This window comes from Heteronotia binoei, chromosome 5 (genome assembly GCF_032191835.1).
Source record: "Heteronotia binoei isolate CCM8104 ecotype False Entrance Well chromosome 5, APGP_CSIRO_Hbin_v1, whole genome shotgun sequence".
In the NCBI taxonomy this organism is placed as follows: domain Eukaryota; kingdom Metazoa; phylum Chordata; class Lepidosauria; order Squamata; family Gekkonidae; genus Heteronotia; species Heteronotia binoei.
Window position 1 is genome coordinate 62,540,169 of NC_083227.1, and position 26,338 is coordinate 62,566,506.

The 26,338-nt window shown below is 42.7% G+C and overlaps 1 protein-coding gene across 1 annotated transcript in view; it reads right to left on the minus strand.

Annotated features, from left to right (window-relative positions):
• LOC132572472 (contactin-3-like) overlaps positions 1–14,618 on the minus strand; it is a 367,650-nt gene extending 353,032 nt beyond the window's left edge. The window contains exon 1 of the mRNA XM_060239563.1: positions 14,460–14,618. The gene's annotated coding sequence lies outside the window, so the exon portion shown is untranslated. The remainder of the gene's footprint in view (positions 1–14,459) is intronic.
• Between the last annotated feature and the right edge of the window lie 11,720 nt (positions 14,619–26,338).

Sequence of the window (26,338 nt, forward strand, 5' to 3'; positions counted from 1 at the left end):
ACTTTCCCCACAGTTTGAGAATCATAAGAGTCATAGACTTGGACCTCCAGGATCATCTAAATCAAGGGTAGGGAACGTTGGCTCTCCAGATGTTTTTTGCCTACAACTCCCATCAGCCCCAGCCATTGGCCATGCTGGCTGGGGCTGATGTGAGTTGTAGGCAAAAAACATCCGGAGAGCCAACGTTCCCTACCCCTGATCTAGATCAACCCCCTGCACAATGCAGAAAATTCATAAATATCTCCCCCTCACATCCCCAGTGACACCTGCTCCATGCCCAAAAGATGACCCCCCCCCCAAAAAAAGCCCTTCACTGGCCAAACTGGCCTGGAGAAAATTGCTCCCTGACTCCAAAGTGGTGATTAGTATTTTCGTGGACAGGTAAGAGAGGGCCATGAGAACTAAGCACTGATGCAGACCTTCTTGCCTTCCCTCACATGATCTGCCTAAGTTCACAGAAGCAGAATTTCTGTTAGATGCCCATCTAGCCTCTATTGAAAAACCTCTAAAGAAGGAGAATCCACCACCTTCCAAGGAAATCTATTCCACTGAGTTACCACTGTGAATGTCAGGAAATTCCTAATGTTTAGCAGAAAACTCCTCTGATTTAATTTCAACGTGTTGGTTCTGGTCCAACCACTGGAGCAAGTAAAAACAACTCTGCACTGGCTTTTGCTGTAGGAGCAGGGAGATCTGCCACTTCTCCCATCCTGCAATCGAGCAGGACAGGAGGGAGAGACACCGAGTCAGCTCAGGGGCCCTGAATTGGGGGGGGGGCTCCCCTATAAGTCGGCTGTGGGGCCCCCAGAGGCCCCCCCGCCAGTAGCTATGTCTACTGTTAGCTTTTTTAACATGCTCCACAAGCACTGGTTATTTGTTTATATTCAGCCCTGGATATAAATAGTTCATTTCCTGGGCCAATCAAACAATGTACAGGTCCAACATTTTTCTCCATGATGATTTTTGACCAATCTGTTCAGTTAAAGAAGTTCTGCACACTGCACCAAAAGCATCTTGTTTGCAACTCAGTGCTGAGCGCAAAGGGGTGAGAGGGCCAGGAATAAGTTTATCAATGCAACTGATAGCCTGGTCCAAATAGATTCTGAAATTTTCCAGAGCACATATATTCGTAAATCATGTAGGTCTTCTTTCTGGAAATCAAATAAGTAAGTTTGTGGTATCCTATTTGCATATTTATCCATTCAAAACTGTAGCTATCTACAGATTATTTACCAGTGAATGCTTCTGACACTCAGCCATAGGATCTACCATCAAATTGGCTTCTAAGTTGGAATGGATAAGAAAGATAATCAGTAAAGCATCTAGCAAATCCTCAAAGCTAATTTCCACATTAAGCTCCTCAGATGGCCTTGGATCTTCAAGTCAACAGATCACAAAACACCTTATAAAGTCGAACTAGATGGGATTCAGTTGATATAATGATAACAGGGGTGGGGGGTGGGATTTCTTTGGTTCCCATTACTAGCAGCTCACAGGACATTAAATGGATTCTATGGTATGCTCTGTCTGACTCAGCACAAATCTTCCATTAACAACATTTTAGCCACCTCCCTTCCCTTTCTGGTCCCCTAACTTTTGTAAGCCGTAGACCAGGAGTTGGGAAGGATGTAAGGGGAAAACTCTGCCCATGCCTCCAAATTTTAAGCTTACAAGAAAATGTCTCCCAGTTTTGCACACCACCACAGTGCCTGAATGTTCTCCAAATCCTACACAGCAGCCTGCCAGCAATCTCTGTTAACTAATTTTTTTTAAAAGGCCTCTCACCTAAGGACTGCATCAATTGAGAGCCAGTTTGGTGTAGTGGTTAAGTGCATGGACTTATCTGGGAAAACCAGGTTTGATTTCCCACTCCTCCACTTGTAGCTGCTGGAATGGCCTTTAGTCAGCCATAGCTCTCACAGAGCTGACCTTGAAAGAGTGAAGGGTGGGTGTAAATCCAATATATCATTATTATCATCATCATCTAGCCTACCAGCATGCTGCCACCACTAAACACAGCAACCAGCACCTTCTGACAGAGTCCATGCAAGAGGGACACAGCCCTCTACAATGAGTGAGAGAACATCAGTGGTGCTGCAACGAAGAAAAAGTGACCAAATTAGAAGTCCCAACCAAACACCAAATACTGAGCTGGAGACCACCCCATTTCCAAATTGGGGGGAGGGGCAATATCTCTCCCCAGAGAGACTCATCTGCCCCCTTCTGTTGTTATCTTCCTCCAGTGAGTGAAGATTTTTTTTTCTGGCATTCCTTCAGTAATCCCTCCTTCCTATGTTTTAATTGTTGTTTTATGAATGTATATTTTATTGTATTGTACATTTATTTTAACTTGGTTTTAATATGTGGTTTTGATGCTTTTAATTGTTTTTAAGATTATTTAGCTACCTGGTAGCTCTGATTAAGGCAGAAAAGTGGTGTATAAATTTTGTAAATGAATAATAAATAGTTTAGTTTATTAAATTTATACCCCGCCCTCCCCGCCAAGGCAGGCTCAGGAGGAAAATAGCTCTGGAAGAAAATAAGTAAAACTTCCTTTTTCACTGGCAACTCAAGCCACCTACAGCTAGGCAATGGGGACCAAAACTAGGAATAACAAAACAGAGAGCAGGTTATAAAAGCACACCATACTCCTTTACCAACATACACGTAGGTAGACTTTTAACAGACACCGTGTACATGGCAAAACAGAAAACAAAGCCAAGACAATGTATATAGAAAATCTACAAAAGAAACTCTGAAGATGGGGAGAAAGAGGGTTCCCAAATATCATGACCTGTCAGGAAACAGTATTGCAACACAAATTTAAAACACAACAATAGCAAAGTCTAACATTGTGGTTTTATCAGTTCTAGATTCTGCTCAAAATTCATGGTGACCATAAGGAAATTGACCACAGTTTTCTTGCAGGAATAAAAAATGAATGGAGTCATCCTATTTATATCAGAGAGCACCATGTATTCATTCATATTTACATTCTGGTGATATGTAACTTTTTTTCACCAAGCAATGTCCTGTAATATCACTAAATCCAGCTGCATACTAAAACAAAATATTCAAAATGACACTGTCTGTGCATTCCTATGATTCTAAAACCTATAATATGGTATGACCATTAGCAAACTGCTTGCATGAGAACACCATAAATGCTTTTCTATTTTAAAACTACAACTCTAAGCAAAGAAAAAATATGCTTAAATTAATCCAGCATCTTACATTAAAAGCGTATCATTGTCCAAATCTGCAGGCATAGGAACCATGAAATAAATGGAATGTTATTGTAACAAAATGTATTTCCAGAAAGCAGATAAAGAAAAGGAAAACACAAAGTTAGGAAAAAGTGTAAAATTAGGAGTTCTTTATTTTTATAATAACCAGTCCTTCCAAAATCTCCAAGGCCTGTTTTCAGCTATGTGATGTGGTATAAATTGAAAGAATAAATATCCCTGGCATGTATCTTACCTTTAGTGGGGAAAGTTCCTTAAGTCTCAGGAACCTTCCCCTAGCTTAAATAGTTCTGGAGGAAGCCTTCAAAATCTGCTGAGTAAAGTGGGGGGATACATGCCAATGTCTTGGATGCCAAGCCAAGTTTACCATAATGGCTTTAAGTCATACAGTAAATGACTCCTTTCACCTTTTTATACTAAATCAAGCTGCTTGATTGTCTCCACTGATTTACAGCAGAAGAGATCTACAATATAAAAACTTGCAATTGATTATATTTTAACATCACAGAACAGATAAATACACATAGTCATAAAACATCTTTTGAATGTCAAGCTCTGTTGGACTGATACATGGTTTTGAAATTACTTAGCATGGCAATGCAATTCCAGAAGAGCTGCAGAAGCAAAAATGTGCCTTCCTGATATAGCTTATCAACATAAATTTCAGGCACTGCTCTTAGAAAGACACACATTGACCTTAAACAAGGGACTCAGATGTAGGAAATCTCTACCCTGCTTAATCATTTTTAACAAAACCTATTAAAAAGCTGCTATATAACATTCCCAAGTCCTATTCAGAGCTAACCCTAATTTTTATTAAAGTTTTCAATTGGCCAGGGGACAAAAAAAAGCCCTGTCCTTTTATAAGAAGTTGAATATGCAGAAATGGGTACTTCAAACTTTTCATAAAATTGAGTTAAATAACATCACTTGATAATTGCTAATCAAACTGATAGTAAGGGATAGCAAGAAGGACCATCAGAAAAGTTGGCAACCCTAATGAATGTACTGGGACTTCTAAATAAACATGCATAGTGTTATAGCCAAACAAATATCACTGTTAACTGACTTTACTGAAAATCATCTAGTATAGGGGTGTCAACCATGTGGCCTGGTTGAATCTGACCCCCGGAGGGCTCCTATCAGGTCCCTAAGCAACTGGCTGTCATCTGGTTCCTTCTCCCACTCTCTAGCTTCCTTCTACATCACAGCTTGCTTTGCCAGGCTTGCTCAATCACACTACAGATACAGAACAAAACTTCTATTTTCTCCATTGGCTGAGGCTCCTCCCTTGGGAAGGAAGGGGGAGAGGGAGAGCTTTGCCAGGCTCTCTCAATCGCACAGCAGAGCTACTGAGCCAACCCTCTGTTCCTTCTATTAGCTGAAGCTCCTCCCCCTGCTGGTTCCCTGCGGAACGAAGGAAAGAGCCAGAGCTTCCTTTACCCATGGATCCCATGGTAAAGATATAAAGAAAGCACCTTTAAGACCAATGAGCAATACTCCCTCTAAGCTGTGGAGTCTTGTGAGCAAAAATTCTGCTTTGTGAACTACTGGCATTAAAGTTGTGACCTCCATATTATAGTTTTGATTTTTCCACATCAATATTCTATTATCACAGAATGATTTGCTAAATTAAACAGTATTTTTCTGACAAATTAGAAAATGTTCATTACTTCTTAGGAGATAAGAAAAAAAATCACAAAAAATATGAAATGTGTAACAGATTTTTAAAACTAGTAGATAAAATGCTTATTCAAGGCTCCAAACCAGTAATTTATGAGTCTAATGGTGTCCACTTATGCCTTATATGTCCCACATGTGTGCGCTGTACACACTTTTGAACATATTCACAGCCCTACAGCCAGAACTCTTCAACCATAATCAGTTATACCAATGCTTCAAAAAATCAGAAGATTTAACTGTATACCAAGGACCAACTGCCCAAACCTTTTAATTCTATTCTTCCAAAGTACCTCCTCTCATAAAGCAAATATAAATTGATTTCTTTATATTTATATTCTAAGGGACAAAATAATTCTACAACAAACATTTTATTTTTAGCACACAGAGACAGATGAAATACAAAAGTATTCTTAGGAATCCCAATGTCCCAAACATCCCAAGTCACCAATCAAACCAACGTTTTTTTGACAAAGCAGGAAATTTCTTGAGCATTCAACAGGAATGCTCAAAATGGAAAATGAATAGTTGAGGTGTTCCCTTATTGCTGAGCAGCAAATTTTTACTTTTGCAAAACAGAAGTTGGATCTGGCAGTGGAAAGAGTTTTAGACAGAGCAAGGGCTTTCTGGGACCTCCAGTTAACTGACGATGACAAACCCTACATTCCTTGACCATCACTTACTGCTGGGCATCCGTAGCTTCCTCTATCTTCTGAATTCATTTGAAAACCACAAAATTCAAAAATTGCAACAGTAAATTATTACCTGGGATAACAGGACTGATAGCTGCCAATTAACAAGACACCACCAAGGGCCTCTTCTGTTTTGTGAATAGCAAGCCTATCAGTTACCCCTTCCAACTTCGTTGCTTGAAAATATCAAATACATTGTCTACATGGTAGTGTTTTTCTGCCCTTAGCTTATTACCAAGGCAACTCCCAACAGTGAGCCTCAAGTACAGATGTTCCATATGTAGAGTAGTACTGTGCACCCTCCTCATGTGTGTTGCAATGCTCTCATTACACAAATCCCTGGCACAGTGCCCTGTTTTATGACTATGCACTGTGGTGATATCCTGGGATAGAGTTGTCAATCCCCAGTTGGGGGCAGGTTTGGAGGCCCTCCCTCTGCTACAGGGCCTCCACTGGTTTGGAGGCCCTCCCTCTGCTACAGGGTTATCAGAAAGCGGGGTGGGGGGGATGTCCACTGAGCACTCCATTACTCCTTGTGGAGACCAATCTCCATAGGATATAATGGAAAATTAATCTGTGGGTATCTGAGGGGGCTGTTTTTTGGGTAGAAGCACCAATTTTGCAGCATAGCATCTCTCCTCAAAAACCTATCCAAGTTTCAAAAAGATTGCACCAGAGAGTCCAATTCTATGAACCCCCCAAAAGGTGCCCCTACTCCCCAGTATTTTCAATTCAGGGAAGGCATTTAAAGGGAACACAGTTCCTTTAAATGTGATGGCCAGAGCTCCTTTCTGAGTTCAAGTATGCTTGTCACAACGTTGCTCCTGGTTCCACCCCCAAAATCCCCACGTATTTACTGAGTCGGCCCTGGCAACCCTATCTGGGATAGCATCAGCAAGGAAACCAACCAAAAGAACTCCTCCTTTCACCTTTCCAGGAAGAACCATTTAGGTCACCTCTGGCTCACTGATTTGAAAACTTACCAAACAGCACCAGCTTGACCAAGTACCAACTGCCCTGACACAGGACTTGAATAGCAACATGAAACATATGTCAATACTTTAATGTATTTTTAACTATTTGAGCCCCCAAAGAAAATATCCTCTGGAGTGTTGTTATTTTTATTATGTCATTTCACTGCAGTGATGTCATTGTCATGCTATTTTAGGAAGGAAGGAATTACTCTGTACCATTGACAGCACCAAGCAATTTTGGTGGGGATTGGAATGGCAGTGCCAGCGGGACATCTGGCAATGGGGCAAACCTTCCATGAGGGGAGAAAATGCCATGAAAGCAGTTTTGTAGAAAACATCAGCTCAAACGAAGTTTGACAAACCATGGAAGAAATACAAGGGAAGGGGAGGGGACAGATACGTAACTGAGGCTGAGTCCAGACCGCCAGCCAGGGGTGCATGGGAGGTGTTGCAAATTGGGCTGGCTCAAAATGAAGCAGCGGAAGTCTGTCCACACGCTCCCCTGCAAAGTGTCTATATCCCACACAGGACACACTTTGGCACAATCATGTGCATATGCACCCATGCACTTGGAAGCAATGTTTTGGGGGTTTTTTTAAAAGCCAGAAGTGGCTTAGGGAGGCCTGGCCAGTTCACACTGCCAATGCACCTCACTTGTATGTTCCAGCATTCAGATGCCGTGCAGCATAAAAATTTGCTACCTCCTGGGAAGTGGTAGCTTTCTGAGCCATCTCAAAAACGCCTAAGGATGGGGTGAATACGGGAGCAGGACAGGAGGCAGATGTGCTTGTTTGGACTTGATTTTTTGATCCGTCTGGGAGCTGTCCCTGTGTCAGCTTAAAGTGCCAGTCTAGACCCAGACTGAAAGATGTTTTTAAAGGCATATATCAATCATCAACAACTCAGATTAGAAGTGTAGAGACTGGGAGAGAGAATGAGGATTCCCCCCTCCCCGTTTTTTCCTCCATAGGGCAACTTTAGGGAACACTAGGACGGCAGAACCTCCCATAAAATGTTGTTGTTTGAAATTAATGAATTGCTTTTTAAGAGAAGGTTTCACTCACTCAAATTGTATTGCATTCACTTTTTCCATTGGATAACTGGGGAATTTGAAGGAACACTTGAAAATTCTTAAAAGTTGGGTACAGACTGCTATTTTAAACTAGCACAGGGACAGGATGAGGGCAGAACAAAAAAGTGTGACCAAACACACACATCTGCCTGCCATCCTGCTCCCACAATCACCCCATCCATAGGCATCCCAATCTCAGCTCAAAAAGCTACCATCACTTCAGAAGTGGTAGCAAATTTTTGCACAGCATGTCATCTGCCTCAGCAGGCGTCTGAGTGCCAGAGTGCACATGTGAGGCACATCGACAGTGTGAACCCGCCAGGCTGCCCCAAGTCGCTTCCAACATGCACATGACAAATAAATGAATGGGAGAGAAAGAAACCCAAACCAAGCTACGCAGATTGTGCTGTCTGACTGCACCAGGTGGGATACAGGCACTTTGTGGGAGAGCATGTGGATGGGCTTCCACCCCTCCATTTTGTGCTGGCCTGATTTGGGATGCCTTCCGTGCGCCCCAACCTGCCGGTCTGGACCCAGTTATAATTAGTGAAATCTACTCAATTACTGAAAATTAGTAAAAGTCACAGCATTAAAAAATCTCAGGGACTTTTCTTTCAATTTTTCCATTGGAAAAATTGGGGAAATACTGAAAAACCCTATGAAATATTTTTATTACTTAAATGTGCTAAGATTACACGGGGTATTGCAGTTTCAGCTTTATCTCACTTCATTATTCAGTATATTTGAAGTTTTGCTTGTAGAAAACTAAGACACTTATACTTTTTAATTCCATACATATATCAATACAATTTTATGTGTTAAGCCATAAATTATGTATTGAATGTTGTTAAAGCAACAAAATAGGTTTAAGTTTGTTAGGAAAGTTAGCTTTGCATGTATTTCTTTCCCCCTAACTATTATTTCCCAGAAAAAAGGGTTTCTTCCTTCATATAGCTTCAGAATATCTGGAAATTTTACATCTCTACCTCAAATGCAGTAATTAATTCATGATGTGACTGTCACACATGCTTGGCAATTTATAACCTAGTAACAGACATTGCATCCTATTTGAACAAACATTTGGAACTCAGTCACTAAAATAAGAAAAAACAAACAAACATTAATATGGAAAGATCTAGACCAGATGTTACAGAAGATGCAAAAAAAAAAATACTGTAGTCAACAATTAATTCCACCAAACAGTTCTGACCCACTCGTGGTTGAATACAAAACAAGAAAGGAGGTTGTTCCAGTCACCCCACATCTTTCAAGCAAACAGATATAGAAAGAACTGCAAATTTTGGCCACTCCACTGTTCTTACAAAATTCATATTAGGTTGTTGCTCTGATCAAGTGCTACCCATGATGTAGCAATCAGGATTCACAAAGCTCTTTGGAAATAGAAAAATACTGAACAATTGGTTTCAGTGGAGTTTGTTTTCCTCCTATGTTTAAAGCCTACTCTTCCCATTCATTCTGTAACCTCAAATAGATGGGAAAATCTGACCTAAGGTTTTATACATTCCTTTTCTCTAAGCCTATTTACATAATATTGTCAAAGTACTGAAAATAAAGCTAACACTTTAATCTTGTACGGTGATTTCCTATTAAGGTTAGAGACTTGTAAGGAAGAGTAATAAACCCAACTCTAGAATTGGTTTTAAAAGAACACAACTCAGTTCTAGAACTATATTCACACCCATATGTAAATATATCACGGTAGTAAGTGAATATAATGCCTTACTTTGTGTTTAACGTAATTAGAGTTCTTAGTATAATTTTAAGAGTTGTGCTCATTCTTTAATTATGTTCTTCAGAATTATCAGGTAGTGCTGCCACGTGTTGCCAAAACGAGGATCCAAGAAGCATGATAGCAAAGCAGGGGACTAAAATATAGTGCTTTCAAATATTGGCGATTTGCAAAAACAAGGCACAAGCTTAGGGGGTTTTTTCCCCCCTTCACACACTTTATTGTTGTTCAAACTTAAAAGCCTTTATTGGCAAATATCAGATTATAAACAAACAAACAGCTACAGAAATAACTTTGTTGTTTTCACTACATACGGTAATTTTTCTGGCCCAACTCCCCCCCCCCCCCCCCGGCATCTTTGACACTGGTATTAGAGATCATATTGTTTGCATAACAGGACATAGTGTCTTATGCCTTGAACTTCTTGTAAAATTGCTCTTAGTCATGTAGTGGTTTCATCTTTGATTGTTACTGTAAAAAGAAATTGTTAAAAAGCAACATGTACATGCTTCCACAGCTTCCAACAACACTGTGAAATCAGATGTCGTTCTGAAAAAAAGCATCATGTGGTATGTTCTCCTCAAGACTGCCCTATGCAATTGGCCAGATGCAACAAAGATATTCTTGCTGAGAGTGCCATCAAGTGTTATTGTTAGGAAGGGTTATCTCAAGGCTAATATTACTCTCATCACAAAGCTGACATCGTAACTGAGAATTACTTAACTCTGAAACATGCCTTACGATTTGTTTAGGCAGGCTTGATATTCACATACCAGGTATTTAGAACCACAGTGCTTCAAAAATCTTACTATTATTAAGACTCCCTTAACAATATACTTAACAAGACTTTCTAAAGGCAGAGTAGATACAGGTGGGTAGCCATGTTGGTCTGGAGCAGTAGAACAAAATTTGAGTCCAGTGGCAACTTTAGGACCAACAAAGTTTTATTCAAGGCATAAGCTTTTGTGTGTCTGAAGGTGCAACCACACAAAAGCTTATACCTCAAATAAAACTTTGTTGTTCTTAAAGGTGCCACTGGACTCAAACTTTGTTCAACAATGGATCTATTACCGGGGGGGAGCACTCCATCTCACTTGATATGTTCAAGAAAAGACTGGTCTTTTAGGGATGGTCTACCTGAGGACTTCCTGCAATATAAAAGGAGTTGGAGCAGACTACCCATAAGAATCCTTCCAACTCTTTGATTTTAATTGTCAACCAGTGATCAAGGACCTTCTAAACACACTTCTTTTGAACAATTGTTTAGTATTAGCTCTAGCACTCATATTTATTTTATTACAATGTCTCTATGCTACCTTTCCACCCAATTCAGGATGCCCAAGGCAATAAAACACTCAAGATTTTAAGAAATATTTAAAATATACACATATAAAATACTAATAATTAAAACATATGAACACATAAAACACACACAAACAAAGGAAGGGCTAATAAGAGTTAATGAGGAAAAAACAAACAAAATGTTAAAAGTCTTCATCTGCGGGCAGAATGAAAAGATGGAGGGAGACAGAAAAACCTCCCCAGCGAGGGAGTTCCAAAGTTTTTGTAAAATGACCAAAAAGGCCCTTTCTCAGGTTGCCTCAGAGGGCAGAAGCATCTGAAGCAAGGACTCTGAAGATGCCCAGAGTGATCAGGTAGCCAGTTCTTCAGGTATGGTGGCTGCAGGCTGTACTGGGCTTGAATACCAGCATGTCTGTCTCTGAATAGGATACAAATCTTAGCTCATATCTAAGACTTAGAAATGACTGAATCCTGTTGGCTCCATTCCACTGACAATACAACTTGCTGATTAGACTTCAGATATCCACTATTTGGTATGCTTCACTATAGAACCCAATTTGTTTTGCTAGGCCATGATACCACTGGTTCCAAAGGTCTCTGGACAGGCTTACTGGGGCTATATAGACTACAGTACCTGTAACAAAAGTTTCCCTCCAAATGTCATGTTAATGATGCCTCGTAGGACCCATTTTTAGGACAGCAGCAACCCTACTGTCAGCTCAATGGAAGTCACTTAAGAAGCAAAACACAATCTGTTTCTCAGATAATCATCCAATATACAAAGGCTATGCAGCTGGGGGGCTTCCACTACCTTCTAGTCCCACAGCAAATCAGTGCTTCATTTGTAGGCCACACAACCTTTTCATCCATGCATCTTTCCTCCTCTCCTTCAGTACCTGGATGAAAGACTGCCTAGGAACTCTACAAGTACCACATTAGGCTCTATGAAGAAAAACCAGTGAGAATGTTTGTACGTGTCAAAGTGAAAGAGCAAATGGACTAGAACCTTATGATACAAACAGTTAAGACACCTAGAATGTCAAATTCTGAAAACTAGCAATGTTACAATATTCACATCCAGCAGGAATGTCTGTGTGTAGGACAAACAACAAAATGTCTGCATCTTAAGTAACAGAACTGAAAAGTACATAGTCTTGGTTAGGCTATATAAATATTAAACCCCGATTAAAAGTGTCTACATCCCTTCAATAGGCTTCATAAATAAAATAACTGTAGACCTGAAAATATCAAAGTATCAAGGTATAATTATATTGACCTTAAGATGCAAACCTTACTTTTATCCAGACCATCAGGAAGTATGCTCTTTAAAGATAAAGAATTTGTCAGCATTTCTGGAGTGACTGTTACAAGCCTCTATTAAGCAGTACTGTCAAACACTCCTGTTAAAAGTATCCATTTCAAATGCCTTTGCAACCAAATGTATAATGAACATATTTCCACACCTGTCTGTATGCATCCCTAAAATGTTATTTGCAGTGCCATAAAAGCCAGACAGAGCCTCTATTATAAATCTTTATTTCTTGTTTATAGCCCTGTCCGTTAAGAATCACTCTTGACTGAAACTCTACATGCAACAGACTCAGTCAGAAATCAAATTTATTTTATAACAAGTTTCCAAAGTGCCTATAAAACTTCAGCCACAACCCTCAAAATTGGATAATGCAGCTTGTGCTGCATTTAGCAGCATTATCACAAGCTGGTGAAAGGAATTATACTTAGATGAATGCAGAGTAAGGTGTCCATTGCTCTTTTTGACTTCATCCTGTGACAGGCAGCAAGACAGATCTACAATGTGTCTGAGTACAAAGAAAAAAATATCCCTGTTTAAATAAATGTGACAGAAAGTCACCAGTGGCTCATTCTCAAAACTGTGATGAGTGGTACACAAAAACCTTGTCAACAAGTAATTAACCAGCACATCCTAATACAAAAACTAAAATTCATGAGAGAAAAAAAATTGTCAAGACAAATGCAAAGTAAAAACCACCAAGCTTAGTTTGCCAGATAAAAAATGCATTGCAGGGATGGATCTGGAGATACAGGATGACCTAAATTATAACAGCAATGTTTAATCTGTGACCATTTACTAAGAGCTAAAACAAACTGCATAAGGTATAACAGGATTTCTAAAAGGAGGAATCTATTATTTGTTATTGTTCTAAAACTGAGCATAAGAAACTAAATAAGTTTGCCTCTAAGTAGCCTTTCCTGATGGGGGAGAGGTATCAGAGCAAAGAATGCAGTCTTTGCCTTTTTTCTAATTGGACTGTATATGAGTCAGACATAGAACAAACTCTTCGGTTTACAAATAAAGTGATTTTCAATGAAAGCTTTTTTATTATTTGTAAAAATCCCTAGCAGAAAACATCTCTGACCCCTAGTGCTCACAGAAGTAAAGAGTGAAAAGAGAAGAGTCCTGTGAAACTAACACTATAGATCAGTCTAAACAGAACAGCATTAGCATCCTTCATTTCTTGTGCTGTTTAGGGCTACTACAAGGGGAAAAAAACTAGTTTTCTTCCCTTTCTTTGAACATTAGTGTTCAGTAAATAAATTCCATGCTGCAAGAAGCAATGCAACAGAGTGATTACATATGCAACTCAATTGTCTTACAGGAAGTTTAATTTTTTTAAAAAAAATCTGGACAATTAAGATGCTGCAAGTTACCAGCACTAGTCAGGAATAACAATTTAAGTTATTGATACTTCAAAACAGATTTTCCCCCATAGCAGGATATTAACATTAATGGGAGTGATGTAACCCCAGATGAAATTCACATGGAAATGCCAACCATCTCTTTCACTGCACCATGACATTCATCACAATCTGCCCAACTATCACCCCCCACTCCATATTTTGGTTTCACATACCCTACTAACTTCACCAGTTCATCACCACAGCAAAGCACACTACATCTGATTCAGCATCCAGCCCTCTCACTCTCCAAAGGTGCACATTCTCTGATTTATTTCCCCAGCACAGCAGCTTGTTTTTTTTTTCTTTTGCCATATATTTATTCTGATAAAAATGAAACAGAAGTGAAAAGGAGGCAGGAGCATCACAAGTGGTCTCAGATCTAGCCTTACAGAACAACTCCCGGAACTGCACCCCCACCCTCACCCACATTGTTTGTCAGGAATTTGTGGACTTCATTTCTCCTTGGCAAATCCAAAAGGCATGCTGAAAACGCCAGAAAAGAAAGACAGTTAACAAAAACAAACAAAACCAGACAGACAGACAGACAAACGGACGGATCTGCATTCCTAGACGACCGTAGAAAGATGCACAGACGAGGGGACTTGCATAGATCGCAGCCCCCCCCCCCCCCCTCGCAATAGTGTTCTTCCTATGCAATTACCCCAGGGATCAGAAGGCAAAACGCCTCCCAGTTTTGCTCTTCCCACTCAGTCTGTCCACACTGTGAACATATCCAGGACAGACATTAATATCTGCCCCAACGCTTAGCTCTCAAAGTTTACCCTAAATCAACACAGGCTAACAGATGTCTAGTCTACCAAACTGGCTCCCGCGGTCCACCCATACTCCGACGTCGCCCAATCCCCAAACCAAGCGGTTGACAAACGACCCCCCTTCCCGCAGGCACTGGGGCTCGCCCCCTCCTTCGCCCCAAAAGTTTCCCTTGCCCTCCCTTCGCCCCCACAGAGGCAGGCAGCTCTCCCTTGGCTGTTTCCGCCTGCCCCGGCAGTCTGGCCGGCCACCCACCTGGCATCCAGCCGGCCGCGTGTGTATACCAGTGAGGAAAGAGGGATTGGTTTGATTTTTTTTTCCGCCGTGTTTTCAAAGAGCAGCCGCCAGCCTATAATCCTGCGGCTTCTCCTGCAGCGCCCGCCGTCTCTTCTGGAGTCGACAGCGCTGCGCTCGCAGACAGCGGACCTGCGAAGGAGGGGCGGGGATAGGGGAGGAGTCAAGGAGGGCCTGAGCAGGCGGCTTAAAGATGAGGGGCGCTCTAGCGGCGCGGAAGCCTTCCCGCCTTTTTAGCAGAGGCCCTTGGCGCGTGGTTCCGCTCCGTGTACCTTCTTGCGCCTTCGTTCTGAATGGCAGGGGAGGTGCTGTTTGCTCTTTTAGGCAGCGGGGTGATTAAACCCTGTAAAGGCCCCTAGGCAGTCAAAATCTTGAGGGCCGCCTTGCAAATTATTGCAGAGCTGGAGCACCACCCCATTGCCCACGCCCCTAGGCAGTCAAAGGGGGGGGGGGGGTCTTGCCAATTATCTCAGAGATAGAGCGCCTGTCCCACTGCAGCCTGCAGGCAACCTCAAAAGCCCCTTTGACAAAGCTGTGGGGGCAGGGCCAGATCTACATATTTTAAGGGGGGGCAAAGTAAAAAACGGCACCCCCTTATATTTTCCCTTCATTTATATAAGGCAGTTTCATGTCTGTTCATGTGAAGCATTGATTATAGTTGGCTGCCAGGCAGGGCCAGCCTTGATTAAGTCTATATTGCTTCTGCTGAACTGTCTGGCATGGCTAATAGATCCAAGTGGGTAGCGGTGTTGGTCTGAAGCAATTGAACAAAGCAGGAGTCAAGTGCATCTTTAAGACCAAACAATTTTTTGAGTGAGCCACAGTGCTGGATTTCTCATCTGATGAAGTGTGCTTAAGATCACATGAAAGCTTACGTTCTAAATAAAAATTGGTTGATCTTAAAGGTGTACGTGACTCCTGCTTTGTTGGAATGGCTAAGCAGTACAGGTATGTAAAGCAGATCCTCACACAGGGAATAGCAGGAAAATAAAGTCAGGATTACTGGAGAGACCAGTGAGATAGCCATATGCAGCGTAATGAATAAGGCTGGCCACCTCTCCACAGCTGCCACTGCCTTCCTGCTGCCGCCGCTGCGTTCCCACTGTCTTCTGCTGCCTCCCCGCAGCCACCACTGCCTTCCCGCCGCCTCCCTGCAGTTGCTGCTGCCTTCCCGCTGCCTTTCTGCCGCCACCTCCCCACAGCCGCCTCTGTCTTCCCACCGCCTTCTGCCGCCTTCCCGCAGCCGCTGCTGCCTTCCTGCTGCTTCCCCGTTGCCTCTCCGCAGCTGCCTCTGTCTTCCTGCTGCCTTCTGCCGCCTCCCCGCTGCTGCTGCCTTCCCGCCGCCTCCCCGCAGCCGCCGCCTTCCACCTCCCCCCCCCCCCCCCCGCCTCTGAACACACTTCACTCTTAGCGCAGGGCTTGCCTCTGCTACTGAGAGAAAGAAAGAGAGAGACAGCCTGCAAACCAGTTTGACTCACAGAAGCAAACAAGACTCTTTCTTGTTGAACTGACTGGAGGCTCTGGAGCAGCCATCCCAGCACTGCACACAAAACCTGGAGGGAAACTTTGCTGGGCTTCTCAAGGCACTCCCAGACAACTTGGCCTTTCCGCTGTCTTTTTCCTTTCCCTCTCCCCAGGGAACAAAGGGAAGTTGTTGTCCCCCCCCCCCCTCTCATTTGCACTTGATAGAAAGAGCGAAGGCAGCCAAAAGAGCAAAGGGAAAGCAAAAAAATCTGTCCTCTGGTACTGACAGAGGCAGCCTGCAAGTTACCAAGGGGGGTGGGGAAGCAAGCTCCCAAGGCAGGAAGCTTTGCAGCGATTTTGCCGGCCCAATCCATCTCTCTCCCTGTCCCATTGCTCTATGAGAGCCAGTATTGGCTGGCCTGGCACTGCCAGATGCAGAAGAGGGGCTGAGGAGTAACATTTGTCGTTACTGTGCGGAAATGGGTACTACTGTTTGGGGGTATAGAAGTAAACAAGATCCCATAAGAACATAAGAGAAGCCATGTTGGATCAGGCCAATGGCCCATCCAGTCCAACACTCTGTGTCACATAGTGGCCAAAAAACCCAAGTCATCAGGAGGTCCACCAGTGGGGCCAGGACACTAGAAACCCTCCCACTGTCCCCCCCGCCAAGCATCAAGAATACAGAGCATCACTGCCCCAGACATAGAGTTCCAATAACGCGCTGCAGCTAATAGCCACTGAAGGACATCTGCTCCATATGTTTATCCAATCCCCTCTTGAAGCTGACTATGCTTGTAGCCGCCACCACCTCCTGTGGCAGTGAATTTCATATGTTAACCACCCTTTAACCCAATTGCTCAGCAATTTCATTGAACGTCCATGAGTTCTCATATTGTGAGAAAGGGAGAAAAGTACTTCTTTCTCTACCTTCTCTATCCCATGAATAATCTTGTAAACCTCTTATCATGCCACTCCTCAGTTGACGTTTCTCCAAGCTAAAGAGCCCCAAGCGTTTTAACCTTTCTTCATAGGGAAAATGTTCCGACCCTTTAATCATTCTTGTTGCCCTTTTCTGCACTTTTTCCAGTGCTGTAATATCTTTTTTGAGGTGCAGTGACTAGAATTGTACACAGTATTCCAAATGAGGCCACATCATCAATTTATACAGGGGCATTATAATACTGGCTGATTTGTTTTCAATTCCCTTCCTAATAATTCCCAGCACGGTGTTAGCCTTTTTTATTGCAATCTCACACTGTCTCGACATTTTCAGTGAGCTATCTATCCACGACCCCAAGATCTCTCTCTGCCAGTTCAGTTAGTCAGTCTCTGCCAGTTCAGTTCCCTTGGCATTTTCGATAGATCTGAAAGGGTTGCTTTAAAAGAGAACACTCTAATGGGCAGGAGAAGTATTTTAGACCAACTTGGAGCTGGGAATGAACTTTATAGAAGCTTGACCTATTTCATTCCTCTCCACATAGTTAAACACACAGGGCTTAACCTAGAATTGCCAACTTCTATCTTGGAAATTCCTGAAGATTTGGAAGTGCAGCCTGGAGAGAGCAGGGTTTGGGGAGAGGAAGGACCATCATGTCATAGAGTCCACCCCTGCAACTGCACATTTTCAGGGAAAATGTTCTCTCTTCTGGAGATCAGCTGTAATTCCAGGAGACCTTCCTTCCCTCAAACATCTGATGTGCATGTTTTGTGGCTATCAAATGTCTGATGTTCATGTCTTGTGGCTCTCAAACATCTGATATTTATTCTATGTGGCTCTTGTGTTAAGCAAGATTGACCATCCCTGCGCTGAAGCTTGCAATCCACAAGAAGCATCAGCTATACATACTCAAGCTGATAGATACCTTATCAGTTTCAACAGCAGTGGGAGTAGGAGACTGTCAGACTGTTGCTGTCCTCAATCAAATAAATGCCTAGTGGAACATCTCAGCCTTGCAAGCCCTCTGGAAAGTCAAAGTAATAATTCCCGTAGGGTCCGAATGTTCTTGGGCAGAGTTCTACCAGGCAGGAGCCAGGGCAGAAAATGCCCTGGCCCGAATTGAGGACAGCCAGTTCTTTCTCAGAAAGTTCTTATTGCTAGAGTGTAATGCTATTCCAGGGGCATATTGAGAGATGCCGTCCCAAAGATATGTAGGTCCCTGACTGCTAATGGCCTTAAAGGTCAATGCATACTGATTCTGAAGGAAGGCCCGCTAGGTTCAGCAGGGTTTGCTTGCATCAGGGGCTCTGCTGCTCTGTTAGTGAGCTAGGGCCCTAGACTTGTACCCCAAAGTTCATCCCTGATGGCACACCATTGAGCAAACAGTTGAGCCATAGGTCTCTCCATACTGTTTGGTTAGCCGCTGTTTTTTGTATTAGCAACCGGGAGTTGATGTTGTCTCAGGAAAGGGTCCATGGCTGTGTGGTAGAGCATCTGCTTTGCATGTAGAAGATCCCAGGTTTAATCTCCAGCATCTCCAGGTAAAATATCAAGGAGTAGGTAATGAAGACCTCTGCTTGGGACCCCAAAGAACTGCTGCTAGTTCAAGTAGACAAGAGTGACCTTGATGGACCAATGGCTTTATTCAGTATAAGGGAATTTCATGTGTTGATGAGTTCTGGAGAACTCAAAAGCTTACAAAGTATTTTGCATCACCTTGATTGGATGTATGTATTAAAGTAACTTTTGTTTTTTGGATTAACTCATAACATACTGTCTATTTAGTATATTTTTATCTCACTGTGCTTTTAAGAAGCTCAGAGCAATGTACATGGTTATCCCTTCCGTATTTTAGCCTCATGTAGCTCTGCCAGGCAGGTTAAGCCAAGACGGTGTGACTAGCTCGCCCAGAAAGTGTGGGGACTGGAACTCAGGTCTCCCAAATCTGTTAGCCTAACCACTATGTCATGCTGGATCTTACTATTCAGCGCTCATGTAAGTGACTTTCATTTCCAGTAAAAAAAACCCTATGAAAATGGTAATTTCTGGAAATGAGAGGTGGTTGCCAATGTTCTTAAGCCTCTAAGCTGCAGAGTCTTGTGAGCAAAAATTCTACTTTATGAGCTACTGGCATTAAAGTTGTGAGCTACTGCATAAATTATTGTGCTATGGGGTCATCCTTCCTGAGCTAAGACAAAAATGTGTGAGCTGGAGGCTAAAAATCTGTGAGCTAGCTCATGCTAACTCAGCTTAGAGGGAACACTGGTGGCTGCTACAGTTCAGCCTGCTTGAAGGCACATGCTTTGATCCAGAAGCATTTCCCCTGCTTCTCCAGATGCTCTAATAGCTGTAGTTAATCAAGGAGTAAATGGAAACCTGAGACTTCAGCTCATCACAGCTTTGGTCCTAAACATACCTATTTGATTTTAATAGGACTTTCACTTAAAATGGAATCGGAAGTATTGTGAAGATTCTCAAATACTCTTTACAAAAGGAATCTTGCATACTCCTATGAAGCCCTACAGACCATAAATGGGAGATTGTGTTTTTTCTTTCCTGGGTCCCAACAGTGGTATTTCTAACAAATGTGTTTCCACATTTTTAAACCTCAGTGGCCACTTTTCTTCCTCAAGAGCAGCTGTCAGCCCAGTTTATGCCAAAGGAAATTGTCTCAGCCTTTGCCCCCTTCCTCTCATCCTTTCAGAGTGTACTAGAGATCACCTGATCTCCCAGAGGGGCTGTAGCCAGTTGGGAGGGGGGGAGGTTTTCTCTGTATCCTCAGCAATCTCTTCAGACTGACTTGGGAGGAAGAATTTAAAAAGGTATGCAACCTGCCCTGCTCCTTCCTCTCACCTTTCAAAAACATCCCCTTAGCCAGTTATTTATTGTCATTCACAGGCTGGGATGAGCTGCAGGGCATTTCTCTGCTCCTTGGCTTGCGTTTCAATTTGAAGACGCTGAGCTTTGCCATTCTTCCCTTTAGCACTGATTGCTCTCTGAGTGCTGGGTGAGGGAAGAAGAGGTGCTGCTTTAAATAAATAATCTTCCATTTCAGCAATCACACAACAGCTTGCCTCCTTGAAGAAGCCTTTGGCTTGGGCTAAAGCCAGGGAGTTGAAAAGAACTCATGCATCTTTTGCAGCATATAGTTAGGGAAACCAATCTCCCTGGCATGCTGCAACTACTAGTGTGCAGTATAATCACTACTGGTTTTGTTGCATATCTCTAACAGGGACTCTCAGCTGTACAATATTTGCCTGTCTAGCTATTAAAGCCATTTTCTTCTCATTAATGGTTTTGGCTTCTGCAGCATTAAAGATGCTGTGTGTGACATCATTGTGGGCAGACTGATGGTCTGAATATAGTGAAGCGGACAAGTTAACTCAAGCTAATCTCTCAATATTGTGTCAATATTATGTCACCAGTCAGTCCACAGGGCACTAATAATAATAATAATAATAATAATAAGTTTTTATTTATACCCCGCCCTTCCCGCCAAGGCAGGCTCAGGGCGGCTTACAAAGCATGATATAATATCATGGTATAACAATAAACAGATAATAAAATCAATAAACAACGGCATAGATGCAATATATAAATTAATATTAAGCTATTAAAATTAAGCTAAAAACAATACAATGGTGCTACAATCTCCGTTTATCCAAAATAGCATAATATTAGTTCTGGTTCCATCTTAAAAGGCTAATTGGAAGCAGGCAGTTTTGCAGGCCCTATGGAACCGATTGAGATCCTGTAGGGCCCACACCTCTTCCGGCAGCTGATTCCACCATTGGGGTGCTTTTATGGAGAAGGCCTGCTCCCTGGTTGTTTTAAGTTTGGCCTCCTTAGGCCCAGGGATTTCCAAAAGATTTTGTGAGCTTGATCGCAGTGCTCTCTGGGGAACATACGGAGAGAGGCGGTCCCTAAGGTAGGCAGGTCCTCGGCCATATAGGGCTTTAAAGGTAATAACCAGCACCTTGTAACGAACCCGGTATACAATTGTTGTGGAACTCTGTAGGGCTGAGATGCAAACTGGGTATATGACCAAGTATTCACACAGCTTCTTTACTGCATGCAGCTGAAACTCAGTCCACAACCATTCAACCCACCATGAACTGGCCCTTGGCTGGAACCAACAGCAAAGAGAGATCACTAAAAATGGAGCCATGCAAAATCCAGCCAGATTTTTTTTTTTTTTTGCTAATCCTATGGAAACTGTATTTCTTAGAAATTGCTATGAATTGTTTCACCTGAGAGATTCTCCCAAATACATACTGAAATGTTATTTCAGGCAACATTTATTGGTGTCTTTACCTCTGATGTGTTTGTTTTGTAAACTCTCCATGATTTTTGTAATGACAACAGTTTGACTAAACAAGATTATCACCCTAATAGCAACAAAGAGTTTCACCACTTCATTGCTTGCAGTTTTTGGCAAGATATATATTTTAGACTGTGGACTAACATTAATTTAGAAAATTTTAAAATCAGGTTCCCTGAAGTCATGTTGACTTGGAATTCAAATAAACATAGAAAGGATTTCAATTATCTACTTACGAATCTTCATGTCCTACAATTTTTACTTTAAAATAATAAAAACACATTTCTGCCACAATCTTTTATGTTTTATTCTAAACTTGGTAAATGTGGCAGGAATATCTTGTTCTACTTTCTGTGGTTTATTTTTAAAAGTCCTATTACAAAGGAACAGGGACTTAGAACCATGGTTTCTGATACTCTGTACATAAATCCTCATGTGTCCAATGGTAGCCCTTCTCATGTATTGAATATGTCAAGGAAGAGGAATTTTGGTTTTTTGGGTGCTAGAGCTCATTCTTGTCTCTTATATGCAGTCTTTCAAGACAGTGTGTGTGTGTGTTCACTACACCGGGAGAGGAGAGGCTATGTATTGCGCATACACTTTCCCTGGGGGGGTAGGATACCCAGAGGGAGCCCACCCACCCCCGCCCCCTTGCCCATCGCTGCAGGACTTGATGCGTTGTGGGTTGTGTATGTGGATATGCCCTTCAGGCCTGCGCAGAGGAATTTTTTAGGTGAAGCGCAGTGTGCGCGGTACTGGCTCCACCCTTTCACCTGGGGGTCATCTGCCATGGCCCAGTAAGCCGGGACACCGGCAGCGAGTCCTCCAGGTGGTAGGTGTTACATTAACGAGCTCTATCTGCCCGGGTTTGATGTTAGAGTTTTCCTTCTCTTAGGCTGGCGAGGTTGGTGGGCCCAGCCTGCCCATCCGGTTATACCGCCGGACAATTCGGTCGCACCATGACGTAGCAAACTCTGTGAAAAACGGGGGGGACCAGCGAGAAGGTGTTGCTACGGATGCAGTAATGCAGGAAAGGCCATTGCAGTGACCATCTGCCAGGCATAGCCAGACAGTGACCACGCGGCGTTCACTACACCGGGAGAGGAGAGGCTAGGTCTTGAGGACAAAAGGAGATTGAGGAAGAATCGCACTGCTACAGCACCAACCCTAAATCAGACTTTTCCCTGCAGCCACTGTGGCCGGACCTGCCTGTCCCGCATTGGTCTTGTCAGCCATCAGCGAGCCTGCAGCAGACGTGGACTATTGCACCCTTCTTAAATCTTCGTTCGCGAAGCCAAGCCGAGAGAGAGAGTGTGTGTGTTAAGAGAAGAGAAGGAGGAGGAGTTGGGTTTATGCCCTACCCTTCACTCAGAGTCCCAGAGCAGCTTGCAATCTCCTTCCCTTCCACTCCCCACAACAGACACTCTATGAGGTAGGTGGGGTTGAGAGAGCTCTGAGATAACAGCTCGAGAGAACAGGTCTGAGAAACCTGCGTTTTGTAAACTCTCCATGATTTTTGTAATGACAACAGTTTAACTAAACAAGATTATCACCCTAGTAGCAACAAAGAGTTTCACCACTTCATTGCTTGCAGTTTTTGGCAAGATATATATTTTTAGACTGTGGACTAACATTAATTTAGAAAATTTTAAAATCAGGTTCCCTGAAGTCATGTTGACTTGGAATCCAAGGTCATCCAGCTGGCTGCATGTGGAGGGTTCTCCAAACCTGATTGTTCAGATTAGAGTCCATTGTTCTTAACCACTATACCAAACTGGCTAGGTAGGGGAAATTCTGAATTTTTTTTTTAAAAAATAATTACTTTTCCCTTGAGTTCTCAGAATGTTTATTTGGAGCCAGTTTAAAGGATGTGGAACAGAGATTTTTAAAGAAGAGGGAGAGAAATTGGTCCTCCTGGGAAATATAAAGTAAAATTCAAACTGTGTGGAAAATAAGGTGCTGCAGCTACATTTTGCCTGGCATGTTCTCAGGAAAGCTTAGCCTTGGAAGGGATTTAATGTAGCCATCCTAGCTTTGTTAGAATTTAACAGTGTAATAATAATAATAATAATAATAATAATAATAAATTTTATTTCTATCCCGCCCTCCCCACCTTAGCGGGCTCAGGGCGGCTAACAGCATATTACAAAACATACAGTGATATAATAAAAACATTTAAATCCAACAATATAAAACATCAACAATGAAACTACTAACATTAAAAACCAGTTCAATGATATAATTATTCTGCGGTGTGAATCTTCAGACCGCATTGGCGGCTCCTTAATTCTTGATCTTCCTAACAGTCCGGATGTGCCAGTTTAAAAAGGACGGTCTTGCAGGCCCTGCGGAACTGCTCAAGGTTCCGCAGGGCCCGCACCTCCTCGGGGAGTCGGTTCCACAGAGTAGGAGCCGCACTCGAGAATGCCCGTACTCTGGTGCTCTGATGTTTAATCTCCTTCGGCCCGGGGATGGTCATCAGATTTTTCCCGACTGACCTCAGTGCTCTCTGGGGTTCGTATGGGGAAAGACGGTCCCTCAGGTAGGTGGGTCCTCGGCCATATAAGGCTTTAAAGGTAACGACCAACACTTTGTACTGGACTCGGTATATAATCGGCAGCCAGTGCAGTTCACGTAGCCCCGTGAACTAATAAATACACCTTCTGCCTTAGCCAATTCAATGAACAGAGGTTACGCACCAAGACAGAAAATATTTGTTCATGAAGTAGGAGAAAGATGTTTCTTTGAGTCTACTTCTTCTGCTTACCAGTTTTTAGATTCAGAGTAAACTGAAAACTTGAATACCACTCTCAAATGTGTATATGCGCACGCACATTTTTCACACTTTGGGTATTAAGTAAAAGCTCCAACCAATTTCTGGGCTGCAAGCCCAGGAGAAAAAGTGCCAAGTTCATGAGTGTCTCTTTGGTGTGGGAGCAGAATGAAGATTTTTTTATATATACAGTCTGGCTTCTAGTGATCACAGAATAGCATCATAGCAAATGCTATGGTAATTAAGGAGCACCAGAATATTCTATTATATAGTAAACTGCTGATTAGGAGAGTTTGAGTCTTTAAGACAAGGTCTATATTCCAGTTCATTTTTAATTTTCTATAGGATGTTGTTAGCTTACATTATAAGTTAACCAGTGATCAATCTAAAGAAAAAAAATCTTACCTGTTTAACAGAAGCTTAGTGCGTAGAAGAGCCCCGGGGCGCAGGGTGGTAAAGCTGCAGTACTGCAGTCGGAGCCCTCTGCTCATGACCTGAGTTTGATCCCAGTGTAAGCTGGTTCAGATAACCGGCTCCAGGCTGACTCAGCCTTCCATCCTTCCGAGGTCAGTACCCAGCTTGCTGGGGGAAAAGTGTAGATAACTGGGGAAGACAATGGCAAACCACCCCATAAAAAGTCTGCCATGAAAACGTTGTGGAAAACAACGTCACCCCAGAGTCGAAAACAACTGGTGCTTGCACAGGGGACTACCTTTACCTTTTTTTGGTGTGTAGAAATGGCAGGTGAAGATTTTCATGGAACAAAAGTAAATTACTTCACCTAGTAAATAGGATGTCCTTTAACCTTTGTTAAAGGGACAGGATCTTTTTATCTACCTGGTGATTCACAACCCTAAGTGAGCAATATCCAAATGCCACCTTTTACCACCTTACACGATTACTTCTTAGATTATGTTCAGTTCAGTTATATTTTGCAGATAAATGATGGCCTCTTGTGCGTTCACACAACAAAATTCTTTCAGATGTCCATGAGAATATGTATTGATAAGTGGGAGGATCTGCTATTATTCTTGGGTGAAGGAAACATCACTGTCCCTTGGGTGAAAGAAACATCACCTTTTCCCTTCTCTCCTTTGTTTATTGGGCTTTTCTCTCTCCTAGCCTCAATCTTCTTTCATCCCTCTTCTTTTGTCTTTCTGTCCTCCCTAGCTTCACATCCTGGCCCTGATTCAGTCCTCCCTTACCTCCTGGTTAGGGCAAGGCATCAGTCTGAGTCAGACACCAGTTTTAATTGCACCAAGAAACCGAAAAGGTTAACTGCACACCAGTGTAAGACAATATGAAAAACCTAAATATGATCAGAAATACATGTATTTATCATCAAATGGTTAAAAATATTTATGGGCCCAACTTTAGCCTTATTACAGAATAAAAATACATTGTATAAAAAAAGGAACTATTGCAACCCAGTGAGTTTTGGCCCAAATCAGCCTTCTTCAATTGTCAACAATGTTTTTATATAAAGGGTCATGATGCAGGCTCAGGACCTGGTGTCATCCATGGAGACACTGGGACTCAGCCAGATTGTTTCAGCTCCCACTCACCAGGCTGACCATACTCTCGATTTGGTCTTTGGGGCTGGGATAACACCAGATCTGATACCTATTGATACAGTTCCATGGTCAGAGCACTATGCCCTGAAAGTATGACTGGACCTGCAGTCCTCCTCATGTTTAGGCAACTAACAAATTTATGCTCGCCCGCGGAGCCAACTGGACCCGGAGCGGCTTCGGGAGGCTCTGCAGGATCCAATGCCCCCTGGCAGATTGCTAGATGAGTTAGTGGAGGATTAGTATTCCTGGCTCTCCATGGCCATCGACAATATCGCACCCTGGCGCCCTCTTCGCTGCCGCACCAAAACAGCTCCATGGTATTCCCTGGAGCTGCAAAGCATGAAGCGGCAGCTTAGACAGCTAGAGCGAATGTGGCAGAGATCTTATGCCAAGGAGTCTCGAACTTCTTATAGAACGTTTATGAAGGTCCATGAGAAGGCAATGAAGTCAGCTAAGAGAGATTTTTATGCGGCCTCCATTGCATCTGTGAAATCGCACCCAGTTCAATTGTTTAGAATGATTCTATCATTGACTACAGTGCCAACAGGTAATCAAAAGCTTAGGGAATTGGAATTGACTGTGAGGCTTTTGCAACTTATTTCGCAGATAAGGTCTGCCAAAAGTTCCCAGTCACAATTGACACAGTACGGGGAATGGAAGCCTGTTGTCCGCCCTGGGTCCCATGTTGGACCACTTCAGCTGTTTTTCTCAGGAGGATGTTGTAAGAAAATACCTCTAAAATTCAGAACATTATAGTCACCCACCTGG